Source organism: Pseudophryne corroboree, chromosome 5, assembly GCF_028390025.1.
Source record: "Pseudophryne corroboree isolate aPseCor3 chromosome 5, aPseCor3.hap2, whole genome shotgun sequence".
Lineage (NCBI taxonomy): Eukaryota > Metazoa > Chordata > Amphibia > Anura > Myobatrachidae > Pseudophryne > Pseudophryne corroboree.
This window is the reverse complement of record NC_086448.1, coordinates 763960164-763970456: the sequence shown is the minus strand read 5'-3', so window position 1 is coordinate 763970456 and position 10293 is coordinate 763960164. Positions and strand designations below refer to the sequence as shown.

At 47.1% G+C, this 10293-nt stretch overlaps 1 pseudogene; it reads left to right on the top strand.

The window, feature by feature from the left end:
* Positions 1 to 606: 606 nt before the first annotated feature.
* LOC134930123 (5S ribosomal RNA) lies at positions 607 to 725 on the top strand (annotated as a pseudogene).
* The last annotated feature ends 9568 nt before the right edge of the window (positions 726 to 10293 follow it).

The window sequence follows — 10293 nt, the reverse complement described above, 5'->3', positions numbered from 1 at the left end:
TCCTATGTATATCACGCCTGTCTGACAATTGCATGTGGTTCTAAAGACTGTAATCGGCACAACTAAATAGGTTTCTGTATGTTTCAGTTCATGACCTATTGTGTTGGAAATTAATTACTATGCTTATTAATATCACTGGCGCTCCAATGTATAACCTATAAGCATACAGTAAGGACAAGGGGTGGGGTGTGATCCTGCATCGGGTCCACCGCAGGTACTGTAAGCTACACGTCCTCAGGGGGTCTTGTAATATCTCCTTCCTCCTGTCAGAATTTTTTTTTTTTCACAGTACGGCAATATTGGTCCTTGCCCAATATCGTAACACTCATCCACAAGGGACCCCACATTGCAGTGGTTCCAACACTAAATGGTATTCTTCTTTCTCTTTTGCTTTTCCCACTCTTTTCTTTCTTCCGTGAACTCTCATCCACGATTCTGGTGAACGTGTCCCCCAGGAGACACGGTTCTACCGTCTAACGATGACAGCAGATTCACGCTTACAAGATCTATACCATTCTTTCTCCCCATCTTTTCCCTCATCCCTCTCTCAGAAGAAAACCATCTCTCTTTTTCAGTGCACTCTCACTAGTGGCACAGGGCAAGTCCTCCTACGACCATTCCCCTACGCTCACGCCCAATCTCGTCCGATCTTGGAAGCTAAACGGAGGTGGGCTAGGTCAGTACCTAGACGGGCGACCGCTAGGGAATACCCAGTGCAGTAGGAAGACCACATTCCCTGTGGGATAACACTAACAGCAGGATCACCACTTCTACTTATTCTCACTATTTTCAGTGATAAGATCCCACCCTTGTCCATCGATTGCAATTTCTCCAAGACAGACTCAAATCATTAGGGTTAGATCTCAGTCTGGGGGTGTTCCCTCTCTTGAAATCAACCCTATTAAGGGCTTTATTAATACAAACACAGTTTGTACAGATCTTTGGCAGACGGAAGCAGCATGGTATGTAGCTATCTTCCTATATGCATTTATCAAAGCATAATTAAGATCTGAACATTCCATTATTTTAGGGAATGCTTTTTTCCTTTGTTGGAATGTCAACATTCACTTATGATAAACTTCATTACTAAGTTTTGTTTTGTGCTGAGTTCCCATTTATTTTAAGAGTAGAAATAAAGAATTTATTATTTCTTAGACACATCACTAATCAGTAGACACTAAGATACAATAAGAGTGCACCCCAACAAGAGTCATACTTTTTCTTTCTTTGCTGCATTTGCCTTCTTTTTGACTCTGGGCGCACCGCCACAGGGACAGATGGGAATAATTAATACCTAATATTATTGTCCGTTTTCTGGTATAAGTATCATCATCTTTCATATATCTAATCAGGCCGGTGCAGGATAAACCCCTTTTTTCCATAGGGTGGAGAGGGCTCAGGTGGAGGAGGATGGACACGGGCCTCCTCCTCTGTTAATACGCCCCTGCATAAACCTAAAACTATAATTTATAAAGACAGATAGCAGCCTGTGGAAACATTAGTAAGTTAAAAACTGCATAAGGTCTTAAAACTATGATGTCATTAGCCTATGACTAGTGACTGGTGTACTGTATTTAGGATAAAAGTTCCAAAAATGAGACCTCAACACTGTCAATGTCCATTATTAGGCTTTAATATTTATTTCATTTACTTGGGTTGGCCACACTACCCACTGGCCAGATTATACATGGCAGTCCAGGCCCCTGGGAAATGTTTTCTAGGGATCTACATACTTCTAAATATCTAAACTACATCTAAACTTCTATCCACTATCTAAACTAAGAATCTACCCACTTTCTTGTAGAGAGGGGAGAGTGCTCCGCACTGCCTCATCTCTATTATCCCCCAACCCGACCTCTTCGCTCTAAACAAGATCTGCGTCTCTCATCCACACTCATTGCTCGCTCCCACTCACGATTGCAGGACTTTCTTCGGGCTGCACCCACTCTGTGGAATGCCCTATCACGCACAATAAGACTCTCCTCTAGTCTCCAAACCTTCAAGCGTTCCCTGAAAACTCACCTCTTCAGGCAAGCGTATCAAATTCCAGAACCACCCACATAACTTTCATAAACCTTCCTATCAAATTGCATCCACTCTGCACAGTCCACACATATCTTCTCATTCTTCACTTTCCCTTCCTCTCGACCCCGGTTCATCATTGCAATATGAGCATATCATACAGCCCACCAAGAACCTTTGCAATCTGGTGGACAACTATGCAATAGACAGCACCTATCCTTGTGTATCCATGCCTATTACCATATAGATTGTAAGCTTGCGAGCAGGGCCTTCCTACCTCTATGACTGTTTGTTATTACCCAGTTTTGTTATATCATTGTTATTTCCAATTGTAAAGCGCAACGGAATTTGCTGCGCTGTATAAGAAACTGTTAATAAATAAATAAAAATAAATAAATAAATATTACCACCATGTCCAGGACGTGCGACCTCTGCTGTGCATATGCGGCTTGTCCGCACATCTTATCTGCCCTCTATATTCTGTAGTAGAGGACATGCCCCAGAGTGTCTCCTATACAACTGGTTCTCAAACTCTGTCCTCAGGACCCAACACAGGTGCATTCATTACTCACTAACACATTGTAAAAAATCCACAGGTGGAGCTCACTATTTCACTCGAGATTCTGTGAGTAGACCTGGAAAACATGAACTGTTTGGTGTCCTGAGGACCAAGTTTGAGAACCTGTGTCCTACACTAAGACTATGTATGATACAGCAGAGACACCACCAACACCACTGTGTCACCACCACTGTAAGGGCCGCTACCAACAGTTTATACAGGTGTGTGCTACACTAAGCTGCATGCCACCTACATTATCTCAAAGTGTTCCCGGCTGGATCTGTTCCACCTATTATGTGGCTTCGTTTTACATTAACCCTGTGTTACCTTGCAAAACTTTTTTGATGGTTACTAAACCTACAAGCCTGGTATAGTTATCTACTTTGTGGATTGATCTCCATCGAACACCACTGACACCTATCAACATCATAGGTTATGGCAATATATCCCTCCTCTAACCTTACCTCCCTCATTCTGGGGGACTTTAATATCCCAATCGATTATCTCTCCAACTCTGCCACCTCCAAACTACCATCCACCTAATTCCACATTTGCCCACTATCAGTGTACAGTACCTCCTCCCCCTCTCACATCAACAGTCACTTACTGATCCTGAATTCAACAACACCTCCCCCTCTCTGACCACCACCTACACTCATTCAGCATTACCTTTCCTCCACTGCACCTGCCTCCCCTAGGGCCACTACTTCAAGGCAGAATCTTGACACCCTTGAACTTACCAGTTTTTCCTCCTTTTTATACTCCCTTCTCTTTCCCATTACTATCCTTGCCTGTCTTGCCAAGCTGTCATTTTCTATGACCATGCCCTCACTACTGCCCTTGACTCAGCTAATCAAGCTGTCAACATCAATATTCAATGGTCCCCTCCCCAACCTTGGGACTCTACAGTGACCCGCAATTTACCAAAATGCTCTCGCCATGTTGAGTGCCTCTGGTAAAAGTTATACTTTCATGCAGAAATTCTCCACTTCAAATTATTTCTCTCATCCAATAGCTATACTCTTTTACTCACTAAGTAATCTTGCTTCAAAGCCCTCCTCTTCTTTCAGTATTTCAACCTTCAGCACCTCTTTGCTAACTTCAACTCCCTTTTTTCTCCTATCCCCTTCCTATTCCCTCCTCAGTGCAATTTAATTTGCCACCCACTTCACCTCCATAACATATTATTTCAGGCCCTTCCGATCTTAGGTGACTGCCAACATTGTCATCCTTTTTCCTGGTCTCCAGTCCATGCCATCCTTTTTTCCTCTCCACCTGCCTCCTTGATGCCATTGTCAGCACCGTCTTCCAATTCCTTCCCACTGAAGCATGCTCCTACATTGCCCACCTGGTGAACTTATCTTTCTCTTCTGGTACCTTCCATTCATCATTAAAGTATGTTATGTAATTCAAATAAACTTGTTTTGATCCCTCACTTACTATCGTCCATTTCCTTTCACCTTTACCTTCAAACTCCACAAGCAACGTTCTCAGCTCCTTCCTCTCCTCCCACTGCCTCCTAGACCAGCTCCAATCTGGTTTTCAGTCTTTACAATCCACCAAACCTGTGTTGATTGTGTCACCAACTGCCTCCTCGCTACCAAATTTAAAGGTCAGTTATTTTCTCTTTGAAGATTCTTGATGGATCAGATATGGTTGACCATCCCATTCTCCTCCAAGCCCTCAATCATAGGCAAACGCAGTTTCCCAGAAACTCCCTTCCCCGGCCAGTGGCTCAAATCAAGACTATAATAACAGTAGTATATGGTAGAACTTTACTAGAGCTACAGACACAAAGGGGATTAGTCAGAGTTGTTAGCAAACCAAAAAAGCACACTAATGGGCAAAACCATTTTGCACTGCAGGTGGGGCAGATGTAACATGTGCAGAGAGATTTAGATTTAGGTGGGTAATATTGTTTCTGGCATTGTGCCTGGTTAATACTGGCTGCTTTATTTGTCTAGTATCCATAAGGGATATTGGGGAATTAGTACATTGGGGTATAAACGGGGTCCAAAGGAGCCGGTGCACTTTACATTTCTTCAACTGGGTGTGCTGGCTCCTCCCCTCTATGCCCCCTCCCACAGGCAGTTTAGAAAAAAGTGCCCTCAGGAGAGGATGCACACTCTAGAGCTCCAAAGAGTTTTCTTCAGTTTCTTTTAAAACTTTATTATTTTCGGTATGCTGTTTGGGCAACAGCATACCTGCACTGTGGGAGTTAGGAACGGGGGGGGTGGTTACCGGGCACTTCAGGCATCAGAGCCGCTTCCCCGCTGCAGGACCACCATCCTGAGAGGTTGTTGTACAGCGGGGCACTACTCCTTAGTGGTCACAATCGCAGCACGCCGCACATCCCTAACATTGCCTGAAGGTGACAAGAGTGGTGAGTACAAACCGGGGGCCCCGCTAGAGGGGTCCGCCGGTTCTTGGTGCGGCACAAATGCAGGGGCGGCATACGGGACCCTCCCAGGGGGAACCCGCTATAGCTCCCCTGTGTACACTGGCAGCGGTAGTGAAAACTAACACTTCTGTGATGTTTTTACACTTATATGGAGACTTTGCCAGTATAAATATCTATGAAGCTCTGGCACCATTATAGGGGGCAGAGCTTCCTCAGAGCGGGACCAGCGGCATTTTGGCGCCTTCCTCTGCTTACAGCTGCAGCAGCAGGCACACACAGCTCCTCTAGACACTCAGGATACGCAGGAAAACTGGTACAGGGGTGTAGCAAAGGGGGAGAGCCGCTATTGTACACAATCTGTGCCCTGAAAAGGACAAAAACTCTGGTGTTACACCGTGATATAACAGCTTGCAGTCTCACTGGGGCTGTTTAGCTTGGGTGTGCTGTTCCCTTCTCTTTGTCTCCCTCTCACATACAGTAAGGGCAGGCTTGCTATTATATTACATGTCTGTGTGTATAAGTGTTGTTTACTGCATACCTCCCAAATGTCCTGATTTTCGCGGGACAGTATCGTTTTTTTGGGGACTGTCCCGCTATCCCATCCGCTGGCCGCAGTGACCCGCGGTGGGGGGGGGGGGGGCAGTTGGGAGGCTCCCCTGCAGGGGTGAATAGACGCTGTGCGCATGCGCACAGCGTCTATTCAGTGGAGACGGTGAGAGGGGGCATGGCATCAGCTCACAGAGCGCTGGACATGCCCCCTCAGTGATGAAAATGGGGGCGTGCCTCGTGATTGTGGGTCCTCCCATGAAGCCACGCCCCTTCCCCATAGGCCACACCCCTTTTTGGGAGCATGTGTCCATCTTTAACAAAGAAGAATGTTGGGAGGTATGTTACTGTAAACATGGTAAAACACCAATTATGCAGTGTATGTCACACCAGATTCTCTCCCTCTACATCTGGTTCCATATCATGTGAACAATACAGCCAGTCCTCACAACTTGAGGGGAAAAGGTCTAGAGCCTTCCTGGCTAGGTGCCATAAAATCCATGATGTCAGATATGTCATCTCAGCTGCTAATACTCAAAAAACTCAACAACTACAGCAGGCTGTTGCAGACCTAGCTGCAAGGGCAGGTGTTCAACAGCCCCCCCCCCCTCTAGATCAAGACCACAAAAACGTGGGTTACCTGCTTTACTATCAGACTAATGAGGATATACAGGAGGAGGGGAGGACTTGGATCTTGTTACTGGGGATTCCCCTTCTGCACAGGGTATTGAGCCCCTAATTCTGGCTATACGGGACGTTTTTAAAACTCCCTCTAGAGGATGCTGCAGCACAGCAGTCATTTTTCTTAACACAGAACAAACTCTGTGTCACTTTCCCTGATTCTGCAGAGCTGGATGACCTGTTTAAGTTAGCCTGGAGAAATCCAGATAAAAAATACCAAGTGACAAAACGGTTTTTGCTACAGATGTGCGGGTTCGGTTTTACTTGGATTTACTTGGGTTTTTCGGGTTTTGCTTATTGGCAATCCAAAACGCGTGACATCCGTGAGCCAATAAGATGCTGTTTCGAGACCCGAGTAAATCCTAGTAAAACCAAACCCGCACATCTCTAGTTTTTGCACACTTTCCCATTTGCTTCTGAAGGCAGGAAACTCTGGGAAGAACCCCCGGATGTAGATGTATTAGTCTCTCGCCTATCTAAAAAGGCGGTACTGCCAGCTCCGGGCTCCTTTACCATAAAGGGGATAGAAAATTAGAGACTACATTGAAGTCTATCTACACAGCGGCTGGTCATAGCGGGTTGTTGGATGACTCATGCCATTCATATGTGGGCTACTCAAATTCAAGAGGGCCTCTCGGGGGATATGTCCCTGGTCACTACTGTGACTCTCCTAAAACACATTCAAGACACTGCACGCATCCTGTGTGACTCTCTCAAGGAGCTAAGCAATATTAATGCTAGGACCACTGCTATGGCAGTGTCGGTGCGCAGAGCTTTGTGATTGCGTAAGTGGATAATGGACGCAGAGTCCAAGCGCAGTGTAGAGTCTCTTCCTTTTTCAGGACATTGGCTCTTCGGGGTTGAATTGGATATGTGGATTTCTAAAGTTACTGTGGGAAAATCCACGTTTCTCCCCTCTGGGGCCCCGCTGACTAGATGTTCCTAACCAGGCAGTCTGCCCAGTCCTTTCGGTCTAACAGATTTAGATCTAGGGCCAGAGGTGCCTCTAATGTGGTTAGAGGCACCAGAGGTAAGACAAGAAAACCAGCAATCGCAGGTTCTCAGGAACACAGCACCAGTTCAGCTTCCACTAAGGCCTCGGCATGACGGTGCCCACCCACCCCGAGGGGATCTAGAGGTGGGAGCTCGGCTGCGTCACTTCAGCCGCATCTAGGAAAGCTACTGCCAGGATACCTGGGCAAAGGACCTGATTTCTCAGGGCTACAAGCTGGAGTTCGACGGCGCTCCTCCCCAACGATTTTTCAAATCAAGCTTACCAGCTTCGGAAGATACGCGTGTTACGCTGCAACAGGCCATCCTAAAATTGGTCCAGTCCCAATTCATTGTTCTAGTGCCACTGCAACAACAGGGAAAGGGTTACTACTCCAACCTGTTCGTGGTACCGAAACTGGACGGTTCGGTAAGGCCCATTTTGAATCTAAAATCCTTGAACCCTTACCTAAAGGTTTTCAAGTTCAAGATGGAATCCTTGCAAGCAGTGATTGCGGGCCTGGAAGAACGGGAGTTCATGGTCTCACTGGATATAAAGGACGCCTATCTCCATATCCGAATTTGGCCACCTCATCATGCTTACCTGTGATTTGCCCTGCTGAACTATCACTACCAGTTCCAGGTACTACCCTTCGGCCTGTTCACAGCTCCGAGGGTGTTCACGAAGGCGATGGTGGAGATGATGTTCCAACTCCGCGTCCAGAGGGTCAATATTGTCCCTTATCTAGATGATCTCTTGATAAAGGCAAGATCCAGGGTGCTTTTATTGCTCCATATAAATCACACTATCCAACTTCTTTAACACCATGGGTGGATTCTCAATTTACAGAAGTCCCTCCTGAATCCAACTCAGCGGAACCTGTTCCTTGGAATGTTGTTGGATCCTGTGGCCCAGAAAGTGTTCCTCCCAGAGGACAAAGCAGGAACACTCCAGGAGATGGTCCGAATAGTTCTACGGCCTACTTAAATATCAATCCATCTTTGCATAAGATTGTGGGGGTAAATGGTAGCCTCATACATTTCAACTGGATCTCCTCAGCAAGTGGTCCGGATCACATCTTCAGATGCACTGGATAATACGGCTGTCACCTCAGGCCAGGATTTCCCTCCTGTGGTGGCTGCAGTCCTCAAACCTACTGGAAGGTCGACGTTTCGGGATTCAGGATTGGATCCTCCTCACGACAGATGTGAGTCTGAGAGGATGAGGAGCTGTCACCCAGCCCTACTTCCGATCAACATTCTGGAACTTCGGGTGATCTACAATGCTCTGCTTCAGGCCTTTCCTCTACTCAGGGACCACGCGATCCAAGTTTAGTCCGACAACGCCACGATGGTGGCGTACATAAATCGACAAGGAGGGACAAAAAGCAGGGCCTGCATGTGAGAAGTGTCAGTGATATTCCACTGGGCAGAAAGAAATGCAAGAGCAATATCTGCAATCTTCATTCCGGGAGTGAACAACTGGGAAGCAGACTTCCTGAGTCGTCACAATCTCCGCCCGAGAGAGTGGGGGCTCCACCATCTGGTGTTTCAGCAGATCATCGACCGGTGGGGCTGCCCACAGACGGACATGATGGCTTCTCGACTCAAGAAGAAGCTTTGTTGGTATTGCTCACGAACCAGGGACCCTCAGGCGAGGGCAATAGATGCACTGATGTCGCCTTGGCCTTTACCGGCTGGTCTACCTGTATCCTCCGATTCCATTGATCCCAAGGGTGCTAAAGCGAATCAGGAATCAAAGAGTCCAGGCAATTCTAACTGCCCCGGATTGGCCTTGGAGGGCATGGTATGCGAATGTTCTGGACACGTCCGTCGAAGACCCTTGGCCTCTGCCGCTGAGAAGAGATCTTCTCAACAAGGGACGTTCGTCTACCCGTACTTACGGCGACTTCGTTTGATGGCATGGAGGTTGAGCAGAACATCCTAGCTTACAAAGGCCTTTCCAAAAAGGTTATTGCTACCATGGTTCAGGCCAGGAAGCCTGTGACGTCAAAACACTATCATCATATCTGGAGACGGTATGTGTGAGGAACACACATATCCGCCTGCAGAGTTCCACTTGGGATGTTTCTTATGTTTCCTGCAGGCTGGTGTGGATAAGGGCTTACGTCTGGGTTTCATTAAGGTCCGGATTTCAGCTCTCTCAATTTTCTTCCAGAAGAAATTGGCAGTGTTGCCAGAAGTTCAGACCTCCTTTTGTGCCGACCACGGCACCCTGGGATTTGAATGTAGTGTTGGAATTTCTACAGTCCTCCTGGTTTGAACCTCTGATGACGGTAGAAGACAAGTACCTCACGTGGTAGACGGTGATGTTACTGGCCCTGGCTTCTGCTAGGCGTGTCTCAGAATTGGGGGCCTTATCGTGTAAACGTCCCTACTTGGTCTTTAACGAGGACAGAGCAGAGCACAGGACAAGGCAGCAGTTCCTGCCGAAGGTCGCCTCTGCGTTCCACTTGAATCAACCTACTGTGGTTCTGTCAGGTTCTGGCACTTCTTCTCCTCCAGAGGCACTGGATGCTGTGCGAGCCTTGAAGATCTATATCAAGAGAACAGCTCAGATTATGGGGGTCATTCTGAGTTGTTTGCTCGTTGCCGATTTTCGCTATGCTGCGATTTGTTGCTAATTGTGCATGCGCAATGCACGCAGGGCGCATGCACTTAGTTATTTTACTAAAACCTTAGCAGTTTTGCTGTGGATCCTGCGGCGCTTTTCAGTCGCACTGCTGTTCGGTAAATGATTGACAGGAAAGGGGCGTTTCTGGGCGGCAACTCAGCGTTTTCCCGGCGTTTGCAAAAAAATACAGGCGTGTCAGGGAAAAACGCGGGAGTGTCTGGAGAAACGGGGGAGTGGCTGGCCGAACGCAGGGCGTGTTTGTGACGTCAAACCAGGAACTAAACGGACTGAGCTGATCGCAATCTGTAAGTCCGGAGCTACTCAGAAACTGGTAAGAATTATTTAGTAGCAGTTTTGCTAATTTTTCGTTCGCTATTCTGCTATGCTAAGATACACTCCCAGAGGGCGGCGGCCTAGCGTGTGCAATGCTGCTAAAAGCAGCTAGCGAGCGAACAACTC